The 16,214-nt window shown below is 43.5% G+C and overlaps 1 protein-coding gene across 25 annotated transcripts in view; it reads left to right on the forward strand.

Annotated features, from left to right (window-relative positions):
• Window positions 1–16,214, forward strand: part of tab2.L (TGF-beta activated kinase 1 (MAP3K7) binding protein 2 L homeolog) — a 102,565-nt gene that overhangs the window by 33,467 nt on the left and 52,884 nt on the right. For 13 of the 25 annotated variants that reach the window (XR_005961253.1, XR_001935749.2, XR_005961252.1 and 10 more), the window contains one exon: window positions 230–289. The exons of 9 other annotated variants lie outside the window; for them this stretch is intronic. The gene's annotated coding sequence lies outside the window, so the exon portion shown is untranslated. Of the gene's footprint in view, window positions 1–229; window positions 290–870; window positions 1,076–16,214 lie in introns of all 25 variants that reach the window. 3 more of the 25 variants (XM_018263148.2, XM_018263150.2, XM_018263160.2) reach the window with 1 other exon arrangement.

Genomic DNA, 16,214 nt, shown 5'->3' on the forward strand with positions numbered 1-16,214 from the left:
TCCGTGATCATTCACAGAAAGCTGCTCTTCCTCTACAGCTCCCCCTCCCTCCTAGAAACTGTGGAAATAAAGGTAGACTGGTAACTTTGCTTCCAACTTTCCTTCCTTACCGCATATTAGTTTGTATGCGAGTACTGAAACATGCTAGTATTAGATAGCAGCACAATCAAACTGGAGCAGCACACTAGCATGTCTCAGATATTGGGTTAATCCGATTGTTCGTCCCTAGGGCCAAACGATCGGATTACAGCAAAGGAAATGCACCAACGGTATGAGGACCACATCAACTGTAAGTATATCAGTAAAAAAGATACAGTTTGTGACTTAATTCTAATAATTTGGTTTTAAAGAACTCAGAAAAACCAAATATGCTTTATCAGCCTTTTTCTTTAGTGCATGAATTAGGAGAGTCAGAATTTAAGAACCAATCGTTAGGGTAACAAATAGTTCAGTCAATGGCTGACACAGGATACGGTACTTCATTGTTTTCTTCAAAGGTCACCAGGGCCTGATGGAATATGCCCTCAAGTACTTAGAGGGTTTAGTTTTAGCCAGGCCACTTTTACTGATTTTATTAGACTCCTTTTTATCTGGTATGGTACCTATGGTTTGGAGGAAAGCGGACATAATTCTAATATTTAAAAAGTGATTGCAATCTCAGACTGGCAGTTAAAGCCCATAAGTTACTAGTGCCCACTGATACAGGTTATCTGAAAACCTGTTATCCAGAAAGCTCCGAATTATGGAAAGACATATTTCCCATAGACTCCATTTTAGCCGAAAAATCAAATTTTTTTTAAAAAAATCAATCTTTATTGGAAGCAAAACCAGCCTATTGGGATTGTTTAATGTTTACATGATTTTTTCTAGAGAGATTGCAAAGAGCAACAGAACAGAAATCTCCATAATGAAGAAAGGCTGTTGAAGTTGGCAATGTAAACACCATTAATCATTAAAGTGCCACAGAATGTATAATCTACTTTCTTTTGATAAAAGTACCTACGTGCCACAGAACTTACATTCTACATTCTGCAGCACTTGGCGGAGGAGCAAGGCAAAGGAAAGGTTGCTAAAAGTAAGCTTTATCAGAAAGGTCCATCTAAATATACCAGTAAACCCACAAACTAGTGCTGTTCTGTCAAAAGAAACTGCATTTCTTTCCTTCTATTATGTACACATGGGCTTCTGACTTCCTGCCTTCATCTTAAACCTCCTTGCTCCGGGCGTGAGCATGCTCAGTTGGCTCCTCTTCCCACCCCCCCCTCTCTGCTGTAATCTGAGCCCATAGCTATAAGTAAGCAGGGAGAGACTCAGGCAGGAAGGGATGTCAGACCAAGCTAATACTGCAACTGCTATCCTAACCAAACGGCTTCTAAAGCTTTTTACTCGGGTATGGTAAAACATTCTTCAGTATAAATATAGCATTCTAGCTTGCACTGTTGGGAATAAAATGACTCCGTAGCTTTCCTTATCCTTTAAGCCGATTGCTTCTTCCCCACTCGCTCTACTGCACCTAGTCAACAAGCTGAGGTTAAAGTGGCCCCTGGGCTGTGATCACCCAGGGGCCCCATAGGTGCAGTAGATACGTGTATATCTATTTGGAGTCTCTGCACACCACATAGTTTGGTAAATCTACGCATATTGGGCATCAAACTGTTCAGTAGACCTCTGGAGTGCTTATTTAGGATGTTTTATGCTGATATGTTGTGTAATGTGGGGCATATATTGGTAGTAAAATGCAAGTTTTGAGAGAATTTTTAGAAATGACATAAAAACTACTTGCAAGCTTTGTGACGATTTGTAGATATTTGATAAAAATCATGGCTTTGCAGTAAAAAGACATATTTACCCATTTTGGATTAGAACAGAATGTGTTCTTTCAGAAAATGTTTTCTTTAGGGTCTCCCTACTCTTAGGCGGTCTTATGGCACATAATACACACACCGGGTGCTTATATTGCAGCAACTAGAATGTCCGCTGTGAAAATTGTATATGCATATTTCACCAATGGCATGCATTTAACAGTGTGTTAATCTCCCTCTGGGCCAATGTACAGGACCTCCCTCCAAAAAGTTAAAAGGGACAGTCCCTCCTCACCTGTCTTTTTTTTTGTCCTGTCCGGAGGTCAATTGATTGAGTCGATTCTTGGAGCATGCTGTAGCATGTACTGTATTCCCAGCTTGAAGTGGGTTTTTCTCTCTCGCCTCTCTCCTTTTCCTCTCTTCTGCTGCAAGTCTGTAGGCTCCCCGAGGAAGGGTTAGCCAAGGAGGGCCGAGGACTGGTGTTGGCAGAGCCAGTGGGCCAACCATATCTCCGATTAAAGGGTTAGGTAGGCAACGTGGCAGAAGGCGCAGGCACAGTATGCGCGATGTGTGTGACGCGGCTAGGTGTCGCATGATGACATCAGGAGCAGCGGGTCTTCAGCCAGTGCGGCGAAGAAGACGGAGCTGCAATGGAAAAGAGGAGGCAAGCCGCTTGGTCATCCTGAAGGGAACTGTTGCCTCTTCAGCAGGGTTGTTAATCCCTCGGGTTGTGTATAACACGGAAACCAGAAGTTGGGAATCCGACATTTTAGAAGTGTGCTAATGCTCAAACACTGTATAGGTGGTGATTTGGTGCCAAAATGTGAAATACGTGCCGTGCAGACACGGAGCATGTGTGGGAAATACTTCCGGATTCTAATAGGCAACTGATGCAGATTATGCTGGAAGAGTACATCACCTTTTTAAACCGGTAGAGGTTCCTGTCAGTGCCATTTTGCTGGTTTTCATGCATGAGGTACAGCTTTGCAGCAATCGGGTATATGAGTGGTTGCTTTTACCATATATCCTAGAGTGGCAAGTCTGACATATTATTTATACAGCACTCCTATGGATCCTGTGATGCCAGGCAAACCACCTCACTCCAAAGGGAGAAGGTGAGAAAATATTCATAAAAAATGAGACAGTGTACCATTAATAAGCATGTGTGATTGTTATTATACAGCCTTTCTGCCTCTGAAAAGAAGGTTAAAACACCGGAGAAGGCGCAGCACCTGTGGTGTAAAGCCATGAAGAGCTGGAATACAAGCATTTCCAGAATCCCTGCACAGAGGAAGAGACCAAGACAGGCTCATTCAAAGCAGACTGATTCTTTGTCTGAAGTCTCTGAGGGTGAACTGTTGGACTGCTCAGAGATATTTTCTCCATTGGACTCGGAAGAAGGAGAAATTGATACAGATGAGGAATCAAACTTTGATTTGGCTGTGATAGAGCCATTTATTAAAGCAGTAAGACAGACCCTGACTTTCCCATGGGAGCCTCTAAATTGTCTTCGGCTGACAAATTCTTTCCTTCGGTTAAGAAAAGGTGTGCTTCCAGTACATGCGTCTATTAAAGAAATAGTCACAGCAGAATGGAAAAAACACAAAAAAAGGCCTCAGACAGCAGGGAGATTCCTAAAGAAATATCCATTTGAAGATGAAGACGCAAGATTCTGGGATGCTACATCCAAAGTAGATGCTGTGGTGGTGAGACTCCCTAGAAGAACGACATTGCCTGTGGATAATGCAGCAGTTTTTAAAGAACCAATGAAAAAGAGGATTGAGTTTCATTTAAGGAAGTCATATGGTGCAGCAGGGGCTGCATGTAGTCTAGCGGTAGCACTTACATCAGTCTTCAGAGCATTGAAGGTGTAGTTTGCAGATATAGAAGAAGCGATTTCTTTGAATGTAAAGAGGCCAAACAAACGTGGGACTATCAGTGGCAGCAAGGAGGTCCTTTTGGCTATAACCGTGGGCTGCAGATGCCGCTTCAAAAGCCAATTTGTGCTAACTTCCCTTTAAGGGAGAAATGCTCTTTGGGGAAAAGTTGGATACAATCATTAAGAAAGTTTCTGGAGGGAAAAGCATGTTTCTTCCACAAGAAAGGAAGAATAAAAGAGGGAGATATAAGATATGATACTCCATTCTCCAGAGATAAAGAAAGGCCTGTTAGTTACATAGTTAAATTGGTTTGAAAAAAGACAGTCCATCAAGTTCAACCCCTCCAAATGAAAACCCAGCATCCATACACACACCCCTCCCTACTTTTTTTTTTTTAAAGGTTTTTATTTTGCATTTTATAACAACAAATAAACAAACATTATATGGTTTGCGGTTCCATCTTCTTACCATCATTATAGCACAGCTTACATATTTAATACATTTGAGTCCTGTACATTTGTATACACTCTATTTCAGAAAGGTTCTGATTCTGTTAGTCCTAAATCCCTTGAATAGGTGGTGCAGCTAGTTCTGTCACTGTTAAGCTTATCCCCCTTTATCCTACGGCTCCTCTATGGCTTCTAGCCAATCTCGCCACACTAGATCATACTTCTGGGGACATCCTCTTGCAGTGTAGGTGAGTTGTATTAGGGGGAGTGTTGCTTTAATCAAGTTCAACCAGCCATTAACTGTGGGGGTGAGGGGGGACATCCAATTCAGGAGGATACATTTCCTGGCATAGAACAGTAATGTACGAAAGAGTATTCTCATGGCCGCCCTAGGGGTGACCTCATCTATTACACTGAGAATGCATACCTGAGGGGTTAATAATTTAGGCAGTGCAACTTTATCCTGGATATAGTTGAGAACCTGAGACCAGAAGGCTTGGATTCGGGGGCATGACCAGATAAGATGTAGATAAGATGCCTCTGAGGCCCTACACTTAGGACACTGTGGTGAGTCCCGTTGGTTCATACGGAATAGCCTATTTGGGGTTAAGTGGAGTCTATGTAAGATCTTGAACTGGATTAGTCTATCTCTGGGTGAGACGAGGTAGTCATAGGCCCTAGCAGTCGCCTCTTCCCAATCTTCGTCCTCTAGCCCCGGGATGTCTCTGCTCCAGGCTGCACCCGCTGCATGAAATGGAGGTTTAATAGTAGCTAGGAGAAGCGAGTACAGCCTGGTGACAAGTTTTTTGGCGGTGGGGGCTCTAAGGGCTGCTTCTATTTTAGAGGTTGTGAGATCCATGGCGTTGCCTTGAAATTGGGTAGTGGTGGCCTGTCTAAGCTGGAAATAGGAGAACCAGGGAAGAGGCTCCTGGGTTTGGACATGTTTAATTTCAGCCCTAGGGCGTATCGCTCCATCCGAAACCAAGTCCCCTAGTGTACGTAGGCCCCATTGTGGCCATATTTTGTATTCTGCTACGTGCTTCAAGTGTGGGAGTAAGGAATTTCCCCATAGGGGTAGTTGGGGCGACAGAAGAGGTAATGCTAGATTGCAAACTTTAAGTGCTGCCACCCATGCTTTGTATGGGGTGATTATAATTGGGTGGGTGGTGTGTAGATCGGAAGATTTGCGGAATGGGATATATGAGAGGGACTCTATTGAGCTCGCCAAAGTGGCCTGCAATCGGAAATTTGGATTATATGGATCTGGATTAAGCCACCAGTGTATATAGTAAATCTGAGCTGCCAATGAGTAGAAATACCACTGCGGGAGGCCCAATCCCCCTTCGCTAACAGGTGCCCGCAGTTTGGCTCTAGCAAACCTGGGGGGCTTGTTCGCCCAGAGAAACACTGTTTGGGCCATATCAATAGAGACAAAGAAGGACCGGGGGATGAGAACAGGGGAATTGTGGAAGATGTAGAGGAATTTAGGGAGAAATATCATTTTTAGAAGATTGATTCTGCCCCAGATAGAAATGGGTAGGTTAGCCCACACTTTTAGCTTATCTTTCATAATGGAGAGAATTGGTTCAAGATTAGAGGGTATAAAGGCGTCTAGATTTCTATGTATCACAATGCCAAGGTATTTGAAGGAATCCACCCAGACCAGAGGGGTGGGAGGAAATAGATCGGGATTAATGTTGGCGTCAATAGCGAGTATGCTTGATTTTCCCCAATTGATTTTTAGTCCTGAAAATCATCCAAAGTGGTCCACTATATCCAGGGCAGCCTGCAGGGAGTTGCCTGGGTTATCCAGATACAACAGTATATCATCTGCATATAGAGAGATGCGTTCTTCCACTCTCCCCAGGCGGAGACCTGTGATAGTATTTGCTTGGCGGACCAGGATTGCTAGAGGCTCCACTGCCAGGGCAAAAAGGAATGGTGACAATGGGCATCCCTGTTGGGTGCCCCTATGTAGGTTGAGTGCAGCTGATAGATAGCCATTAGCGTTGACTTTCGCTATCGGCTGTTTGTATAATAGTCACACCCATCCAATGAATTGGTCCCCCAAGCCAAATCTCCTCAGGATTTCCCAAAGGTATGGCCATTCTATAGAGTCAAACGCTTTAGCCGCATCTAATGATACTACCACTCGTGAGCCCTGGTTACTATGAGTTGCATGCAAATTTGTAAATAGTCTTCGAACATTCACATTGGTAGATCTATTAGGCATAAATCCAGTTTGGTCTGGTACAACTATTTCCTGTACAGCTTGCTTAAGTCTGTTGGCCAGGACCTTAGCAAATACCTTGACATCAGTGTTTAGGAGGGAGATAGGTCGATATGATCCACAGTCAAGGGGATCCTTCCCTTCTTTCGGAATAACCACGATCACAGCCTCATTGAAGGAGGGAGGGAGGTGGTCTTCCTCAGTGGCATGTATTATAGTCTTGTGTAGCCAGGGTGAGAGGATCTCACTGGAGGCTTTGTACCAGTCCGCCGGAAGACCATCGGGACCAGGTGTTTTGTTAGATTGAAGGGAGGCTATTGCGTCTTGCACTTCTACTAAAGTAATAGGGGCATTAAGGAGGGCATTTGTATGTGACGATAGTTGAGGAAATTGGATATCATCAAGATAATTTGTTGATTGTTCTAATGAGTAGTTGACTTTTGTGGCGTACAGAGTTTGGTAGTAAGTTGCAAAAGCATCAGCTATCTGAGATGGGTTTGTTACTATGTTACCTGAGGGGGAGGTAATTCTGGGGATAGTGTTGGATGGATTTTGGGATTTAGAGAGGTAGGCTAGGAGTTTACCATTTTTCTCCCATTTATCGAATGTTCTTTGGGAGGCATAGAGCAACTTTTTTTGCGTCAATTTAACTCTAGTTTCTTCTAGCGCTATTTGTGCTGCCCTAAAGGTGTGGAGTGTATCTGGTCCTACATTTTGGATATAGTTTTCCTCTGCCTCAGTTAGCGTTTTCTGTTTTTCTTCTAGTGCTTGAGTAGCTTCCTTCCTAGCTCCTTTGATTGCTGAAGTAAGTGCTCCCCTCAGCGTGGCTTTACCTGCCTCCCACACAGTCCCCATGTTTGCCGTTCCAGGATTAAGACCCCAATATTCTATGAGGGCTGCCTCATTTGCTTCCTTTATATTAGGTTGTGTTAACCAAATTGGGCTAAGACGCCAGAGACGTTCTCTGGGTCCTGGAATAAGGTCTAGTTTTACCAACAAAGGGGAATGATCAGATACTGCTCTAGGTAAGTATCCTACCGAGTTCACCCAGGGTAACACTTCCGCAGATGCTAGAGCAAGGTCAATACGGTATAGGGTGTTATAGGTAGCTGAGAAGCAGGAAAATTCACTTGTATCAGGATGTCTCCAACGCCAGAGATCAGTAAGATTCATGGCCTGTTTCCAGAGAGAAAGTCTAGAGGTTGTTTGGGGGCTTGGGGTTAACCTGTCTAGCGAGGGGTTCAATAATGCATTGAAATCTCCTATTAAAAGCAATGGTGCTGATGGAAAATTTGCTAGTTTGCTCATTATAGTATCCAATAACTTGCTTTCAAAGGGGGGGGGGCATATACACATTAGCTATGGTTAACAGTTGATTGGATATAGTACACCCCAGAAGTACATATCGGCCATAGTGATCAGTAGCGATATCTAGCAATTTGAATTGTATACCTTTGCGAACCAGAATGGAGGTACCCCTGGCATGAGTAGAAAAGGTAGCATGATATGTGTGTGCGACCCACGGCTTCTTAAGCGCCATTAATCTCTGGCCCACTAGGTGTGTTTCTTGTAGGAGAACAACATCTGGTACATGCTTCTTGACATAGTCAAACATTAAGGCCCTTTTGAACTTAGAATTCAGCCCCCTGATATTCCAGGAAAGAAACTTAAGTGGACCCCCCATGTCTAGCAGTTGTGAATTCTAATGTACAGGCAAGCTGGCTTAAAATATACATTGCAGTACTATTAGTCATATATCGAAGCAAGAACCATATCAACCAAGAATTATCTACATAATAACATCCCATAAAACCCTTCCCTCCCAACCTGACCCAGGAACTTGGCAGGTATTGTTCCCAAAACATTGTAACCGGGGGAGTGGTCACCCAAGGTATAGACTTTTAACCGAGATAGACAGGGATAAAGTTTGAGTCTCCGTGATACCTGAAAAAAAACAGCCAAAACAGGTTGATCCTTAGTTGTGCTGCAGCAGTAAGGGTTAGGTCAAATAGCAGAATATTTTGTGAAAAGAGTCACTTGTAGCTGAATGTCTCTTTAGTAGTGACACCCCTCTGAAGTTCCAGGAGTATAACAAAAGGTAGCCTTCCATAACAACCCCATATTTCTGGCCTCTAGCGCCCCGCCCCTATATGGGAAAGCAAACAGCCATATGTCTCTGGATATTAAATATAGGTGGACGCTAACAACAGTCCTCTCTTGCCAGAAGGTGTGGGCTGTAAGACATAAGCCGAAAGCAGTAGTGTCAAAGTACTTGAAATAACGGGGCTGCTGTTGCGTCAATTTCCACTATAAAATCTTTTACACTGACGTAATTGAGTAGGGGACACAGGGCCTGGAAAAGTGCCAATTAGAGTCATTTGCTGTGTGTATGGTTCCCCTATTGATCCATCAATGTGGATTCCCTTTTCACAGCAGTGAGAGAGGCACCATTGACAGTCTAGTTGTTGTAGGCATAGGGTCCCCACCATATGTGTATTCTATGGTGCCTGGCTAGGTCAAAGAGTGTAAATAAGAATGGTCTCACCTGCTGCAGCATGTGTTTTTGTCACCATTTTAGTTGGGGCGATTAGGGCTGCCTCTGGGGGATGGATTACCCCGCGCATCCAGCCAGTCATTTACTTCTTGAGCCGAGGTAAAGAACATGGCTCTGTCACCCGCTTGAACCCTCAGCTTGGCTGGATAAAGCATTCCATATTTCAAATTAGCCTCCCGCAGACGTCGCTTGGCCGCCGTGAAGGTGCCCCGTTGCCTCTGAAGTTCTGCCGAATAATCCGGGAAGATAGATCCCTTTTTCCCTTCCACCATGATGTCTGGGCTTTGTCTGGTAGCCTGCAGAATGGCATCTCGGTCTCTCTCGGTTCAGCAGTCTAATTAGGAAGGGTCTGGGTGGTGCCCCTGGGGGAGGACTCCAGCCTGGCACACGATGGGCTCGTTCGACCGCATAGAAGGATGAGAAGATGGCCGTGGGGACAATATCCTTCAACCATTTTTCCGCAAAGGCTATTGGATCATTCCCTTCTGCTCTCTCAGGGAGTCCCACAACACGGACATTATTGCGTCGCTGCCGGTTCTCATAGTCATCCAGCTTATCGGCGCAGGTTTTGAGTTTCGTTTCCATGCGAGCAATCGCTGAAGGGAGTGGAGCGTAAGTGTCCTCCAAACTCGAGACTCTGTTTTCTGTCTCACGCACTCTCTCACGTATATTCTGGAGGTCAGCCCGGAGCAGCGAGAGGTCAACTTTGACTTCCTCAATTTTAGTGGAAAGTGATGTCCTGCAGTCTGCAATAGCGTCTAATAGCAGTTGAGTTGCAGATTCAGGCTGTAGTGTTGGGGAGCTCGTAGTCGCCATCTGACTGTCCTTCTGCGGAGAGCCACTTTGGGATGGTTGTCTAGCGAATTGCTCAAGTTTGGATGCCGCATCCGCCTTTACTTTTTGTGCTTTACTGCTTCTCATCTTAGGAATGACTGATTTACAGTAGGTTTTATATTTGTCGCTGGGGTAGGATCTCTGTGAAAGGAGGTAGCTTGTGGTTCACGGAGCTCACAATGTGACCCTCTACATTATTTGTTCAGTGTTCATTTCTGTCCTGTCTCAAAGAACAATTCGGCTAGAGATAGGTTGGGTGCAGTAGGCCTTTCTCTTGGAAGTTGGTACTCTCCTGTGCTGTATCACTGATCAAGGCAGTTGGGGCTTGGAAGAAATGCTGGGAGAGGTACTATGGCTCAGAGATCCACTGCTATGCTATCAATCCTGTGGGCAGTAAGTGAACCTGAGTGTCTGGCAGCTTAGGTTACCAGCTTCCTTCCAGCCTGCTTGCAACAGAGGCAGTAACAGCAGGGGGTCAGGTGGCAGTGCAGCTGGGAAATCAGGTCTACAATGGCTGTGCTGCATGTACCTTTTGGCAAAGCTTGCAGGGTAAGCTAATTCTGCTGGAGAGATAGGCAGCAGTATCCTCCAAGCACTCAGCAGTTTAGGCCTCCAGCTCCCATATAGCCTGTTTGTGTTTGGCCACGTAGCTGCAGGGAGGACAGGTGATGATGCTGCTGGGGAATTGGGCTTTCAGGGGCTATAGATCACTCACCCCTTGATGTTACGTGGCGGGGACCCGCCAATGGTGTTCAGGATTGTTCCCCTGTAGCAGCGCGTCCAGCGCCACCGTTCGGGACGGCCGCGATGTCGGGTCGCGTTCCTACGCGAGTCCGGGGCTTCCGTCTCAGGAGTAGGCCCCGACCCGCGCACCAGGCCTAGTAGCGCCGGAGAGCCGATTCAAGACTCTGAAGGCAGCGGATGTCACAACTAGCTGCCAGGCTACAAGTAGGTGCCACAGGGGTGTTCCAGGGTCGGAATGTAGGCAGATAAGATGCCTAGAGAGCCCTCCGTGTGCGCGTCTGCACCATTACCTGGTCGGCCACGCCCCCACCGCTCCCTACTTTTAATTAAATTCTATATACCCATACCTTATACTAACCATAGAGCTTAGTATCACAATAGCCTTTGATATTATGTCTGTCCAAAAAATCATCCAAGCCATTCTTAAAGGCATTAACTGAATCGGTCATCACAACATCACCCAGCAGTGCATTCCACAACCTCACTGTTCTGACTGTGAAGAACCCCCTACGTTGCTTCAAATTAAAGTTCTTTTCTTCTAGTCTAAAGGGGTGGCCTCTGGTACGGTGATCCACTTTATGGGTAAAAAGGTCCCCTGCTATTTGTCTATAATGTCCTCTAATGTACTTGTAAAGTGTAATCATGTCCCCTCGCAAGCGCTTTTTTCCGGAGAAAACAACCCCAACCTTGACAGTTTACCCTCATGATTGAAGTCTTCCATCCCTCTAACCAATTTAGTTGCACGTCTCTGCACTCTCTCCAGCTCATTTATATCCCTCTTAAGGACTGGAGTCCAAAACTGCACTGCATACTCCAGATGAGGCCTTACCAGGGACCTATAAAGAGGCATAATTATGTTTTCTTCCCATGAGTTAATGCACTTTTTTAAGCAAAACAGAGCTTTATTGGCTTTAGTAGCGACAGAATGACACTGCCCAGAATTAGACAACTTGTTATCTAGACCCCTAGATCCTTCTCATTTAAGGAAATTCCCAACACACTGCCATTTAGTTTATAACTTGCATTTATATTATTTTTGCCAAAGTGCATAACCTTGCATTTATCAACATTGAACCTTATTTTCCACTTTGCTGCCCAGTTATCCAATTTAGACAAATCACTCTGCAAAGTGGCAGCATCCTGCATGGAACCTATAGTTCTGCACAATTTAGTGTCATCTGCAAAAATAGAAACAGTACTTTCAATGCCCACCTCCAGGTCATTAATAAACAAGTTGAAAAGCAAAGGACCTAGTACAGAGCCCTGCGGTACTCCACTAAAAACACTGGTCCAATTAGAAAATGTTCCATTTACCACCACTCTTTGTAGTCTATCTTTTAGCCAGTTCTCTATCCAGGTACAAATACTATGTTCCAGGCCAACATTCCTTAATTTAACCAGTAACCTTTTGTGTGGCACTGTATCAAATGCTTTAGCAAAGGAAGTAAATCACATCCACTGACATCCCAGAATTGAGGTCTCTACTTACCTTCTCATAAAAAGAAATTAAGTTAGTCTGGCAAGATCTATTACGCATTAAACCATACTGGCACAAACTCATAGTATTATGATTTGCTATGAAGTCCAGTATCTTATCCTTTTTTAACCCTTCGAAAAGCTTTCCTACCACTGACGTCAGACTAACTGGCCTATAGTTTTGAGACTGAGAACGGAATCCTTTTTTGAATAGAGGCACCACATTAGCAATTCGCCAGTCTCTCGGCACTATGCCAGATCTCAATGAATCCTGAAAAATTAAGTAAAGAGGTTTGGCAATCACAGAGCTAAGCTCGCTAATTGCCCTGGGATGAATACCATCTGGCCCCGGACCTTTGTTAATCTTAACATGTTCTAGTCTTTTTTGAATTTCTGCATGTGTGAACCATGCATCATTAGTTGTATTACTAGAATTGGGACTATTAAGAAGGAAACCTTCACTTACTGATTCCTCATTTGTGTAGACAGATGAAAAATATGAGTTCAGAATCAGTGTTTTTATTTTTTTTTTTTATCAACCAGCTGACCCCTTCTGATAGTAAGGGTCCCACCCCTTCCTGCTTCATTTTTTTACTATTAACATATTTAAAAAATAATTTGGAATTGCTGCAATATCCTTTTCTATAGCAATTTTAGCTTGCCTTATAGCTTCTTTGCATGATTTATTGGCCTCCTTGTACCTTATAAATGATTTGTCTGTCCCAGCTAACTTGAAAGCCTTTAAGCACGTCTTTTCTTACCCACCTCAACACCAACGCTTCTATTGAACCCAAAAGGTTTAGCTTTGCAACGACGTTCCTTGCTTACAAGTGAAATATACGGACAAGTATATTTATTAAGCAGCATTTTAAAGACTTCCCATTTTTGTTCTGTGTTTAGCCCAGTGAAAAGCATTTCCCACTTAATATGTTGCAGAGATGCCCTTATACTGTCAAAGTTTGCATGTCTGAAATTTAGTGTTTTAGTTACTCCCTTATAGAATTGCTTCGGCAACAGAATCTCAAAGGAGACCATGTTATGATCACTATTCCCTAAATGCTCACCCACACAAATGTTCGAAATGAGTTCAGTATTATTAGTTATTACAAGGTCCAAAAGAGAGTTATTCCTAGTAGGTTCTTGAACGAGCTGGAATAAAAAGTTGTCATTCAGCATATTTACAAACCTACTAGGTTTTTTTGTCTTAATTGAATCACTCATAGCAACAACTTGACCCAGCTGTGAAGCCGCTTGTATCTGCAAGAGTAGCTGGGCTTCATACTTCATACAAGGTGGTTTATAGCATACACCAATGATAATTCTTTTTGTTACCTTTTGCCCAGTCAAAATCTCTACCCAGAGTGATTCTACACCCTCAGCAGTGCCAGCTATTGTTATTTCTTTAGCGCATGTCTTTAATTCAGGCTTTACATACAAACACACTCCTCCACCCTTTTTAATCCCTCTGTCCCTCCTAAAAAGGTTGTAACCATTTAAATCCACAATCCAGTCACATGTTTCATCCCACCAGGTCTCGGTGATACCAATTAAATCATCATTTTTAGAGCATGCAATTTATTCTAGGCCCCCCCCATTTTACCTGACAAACTCCGTGCATTTGCCAGCATACAGCGTAGGTTACTACTTTTACTTATAAAATTTGCATTACTTAGTGGAGGATGATATGTTAAGTTAGTATTATTCTGTTTTCCTTGTAACAGAGGGACCTCCTTAGCTGGTAAACTGTATGCCCCCCTCATCAAGACAATACAGACCTGGCAGAGAATATACGAGACAATCCTCATCGAGGTGCGGACAACATGAGTCAAGAGGAAATACCAGAAGATCTGGTGTTTTTGCCTCCGCCGCCTCCACATCACAACAATGAGGGTGTCTTGGTTTAGATGGGACTTGGAGGAAGGTTATCCCTTTTTGCTCAATTCTTGACCATAAGCATGCAGGGTCGCTGAATGTGCAATACAATTCCCGAAGTGGGTTACGGATGGAATTCACAACAGTACCAAGGGGAGATCTCTATCTAGTGTCATCATTCCAGAATTCAGGAGTCAAAAGTTGTTCCAAGAATATATGAATCAACTGTTTGCCTCGGGCAGTCGAGGCAGTATCAAATCAAGAAAGAACCAAAGGGTTCTATTCCAGACACTTTTTCTAGTACAAAAAGCTTCAGGGGCATTGAGTCCAGTCTTGGACATGAGGAAGTTGAACACATTTCTAGAAAAAAGAAGTTTCAAGATGGAGTCATTGGGGTCGATCATTCAGGCCATCTCAGTCGGAGACTGGCTTACAAATATAGATTTGAAAGATGCCTACTTCCACGTACCTATCTGCCTAGAACACAAAGTATCTAAGATTCACAGTGGGCAAGGTCATGTACAGTTCATATGTCTTCCCTTTGGTCTGTCCCAATCACCAATGGTATTTACAAAAATCCTCGTTTCTCTCATAGGAGAGTTAACGAAAGATGGTATTGAGGTATTTCACTGTTTGGACAATATCCTTGTGACAGCAAGTTCAAAAGAGGAAGCAGAACACCACATGGGAAGGGTGGTAGATTTTCTTCAAAGTCACGGATGGATAATCAATGTAGAAAAAAGCAATCTGTCTCCAACAAGATGGCTGGCAATCTTGGGGGCATATTTTCAGACAAAAGAAAATGTGGTAAGTCTTCCAGTCAGTCATGACAGTGCGACATTGCCTGAAGATTAGAAAACAGCAGTGCATTTGCCATGTACATAAAATATAAAAGCAGACTTCTTAAGTCTAGTCATCATAGATCCGGGAGAATGGAGTCTGTACGAAGATATTTTTCAATCTCTAGTAAACACATGGGGTCTTCCAGAGGTAGACACCATGGCATCCATAGAAAACAGGAAATGCAAAAGATTATTTTCAAGACACCCATGCTGAGAGGCAGCAGCAGTAGATGGCCTGAGGAAAGACTAGTCTGTGGGGTTGATTTATGTTTTTCCCCCAATTCCTCTCATATGGAAGGTGCTGAAGAAGTTAAATCGGGATGCAGCAGAAGCAATAGTTGTGATTCCCTTTTGGCCAAGAAGGCCATGGTTTCCACTGCTTCAGGTTGAGAGAATCCAATGAGAATCCCAAGATTTCCAGGGTGGTTGACCCAGGGTATGTGTCGGTGCCAGGAGGAAAATCACCTGTCCTTGATGTCCTGGAGGTTGAAAGGGAGAGACTTAGAAGGTTGAATTTAGAAGAAGTCATCGAATTTCTATTAAAATCAAGAAAAAATTCAGCATAAACACAGTACTATAAAATTTGGGACAGATTTGTGCAGTTTACAAGTGCTGCGGGTCAAGATCCTAGTACTACAGCCTCTACCCTAGTGAATTTTCTATTCTCGGGTTATCTAAGAGGTCTCAATCTGAACACTCTTAAAGTACAGGTAGCAGCAGTGTCACCACTAACAAGGAAAAAGTTGGGCACTTGAACCTTTAGTACAAACATTTTTCAATACACTTATGAGAGTAAGACCATGCATAAAGAAGGTGTCTCCGCCGTGGGATCTGCCATTTGTTTTACACGCTTTAACACAAGCTCCGTTTGAACCACTGCAAGAAATTTCATTGTGGAATCTCACCCTGAAAGTTATTCAGTTACCTCAGCTTGTCGAGTACCAGAGCTATCTGCGTTGTGTGCTTCTGAGCCTTTTACAACAATCTTTAAAGACAAGGTGGTCCTGTGACCTGCCTTTAAGTTTCTGCCAAAAGTAGTCTCCAAATTTCACATTAGTCTGGAGGCGGTACTTCCTTCATTCTTCCCATCTCTGAAAACAGAAAAAGAAGTCTTTTGGCATAAGCTAGATGTAGTCAGAACAATAAGAATATACTTGGAAAGAACAAGTAAGAAATCAGACCAGCTGTTTGTGGTCTCCTGTACATTCAGGAAGGGTCAAGCTCCTTAAAAGAAGACATTAAAGTGATACTGACACTAAAAAACTACTTTTTAAAATATTAATGTCCATTAAAAGTTACCTATAGGTCATTTTTTCCTGCAATGTTTGTTTTTATAAGTTATTGTTAGTTGAAATTCCTAAAGCTGACTGTTTTGCCAACCTGATCTAAGCCTGTCAGTTAAAGTTTCTAATGCTAACGGACTCCTGCTGCACAAATATGGCAGCTCCCTCATACAGGAAAATGGGGCATCAGACAGGTAATGTAAAAGCATTGTGCAAATACTTTATGACAAAGTGATAAGTAGCTTTCA

The sequence above is a fragment of the Xenopus laevis genome, chromosome 5L (genome assembly GCF_017654675.1).
Source record: "Xenopus laevis strain J_2021 chromosome 5L, Xenopus_laevis_v10.1, whole genome shotgun sequence".
Lineage (NCBI taxonomy): Eukaryota > Metazoa > Chordata > Amphibia > Anura > Pipidae > Xenopus > Xenopus laevis.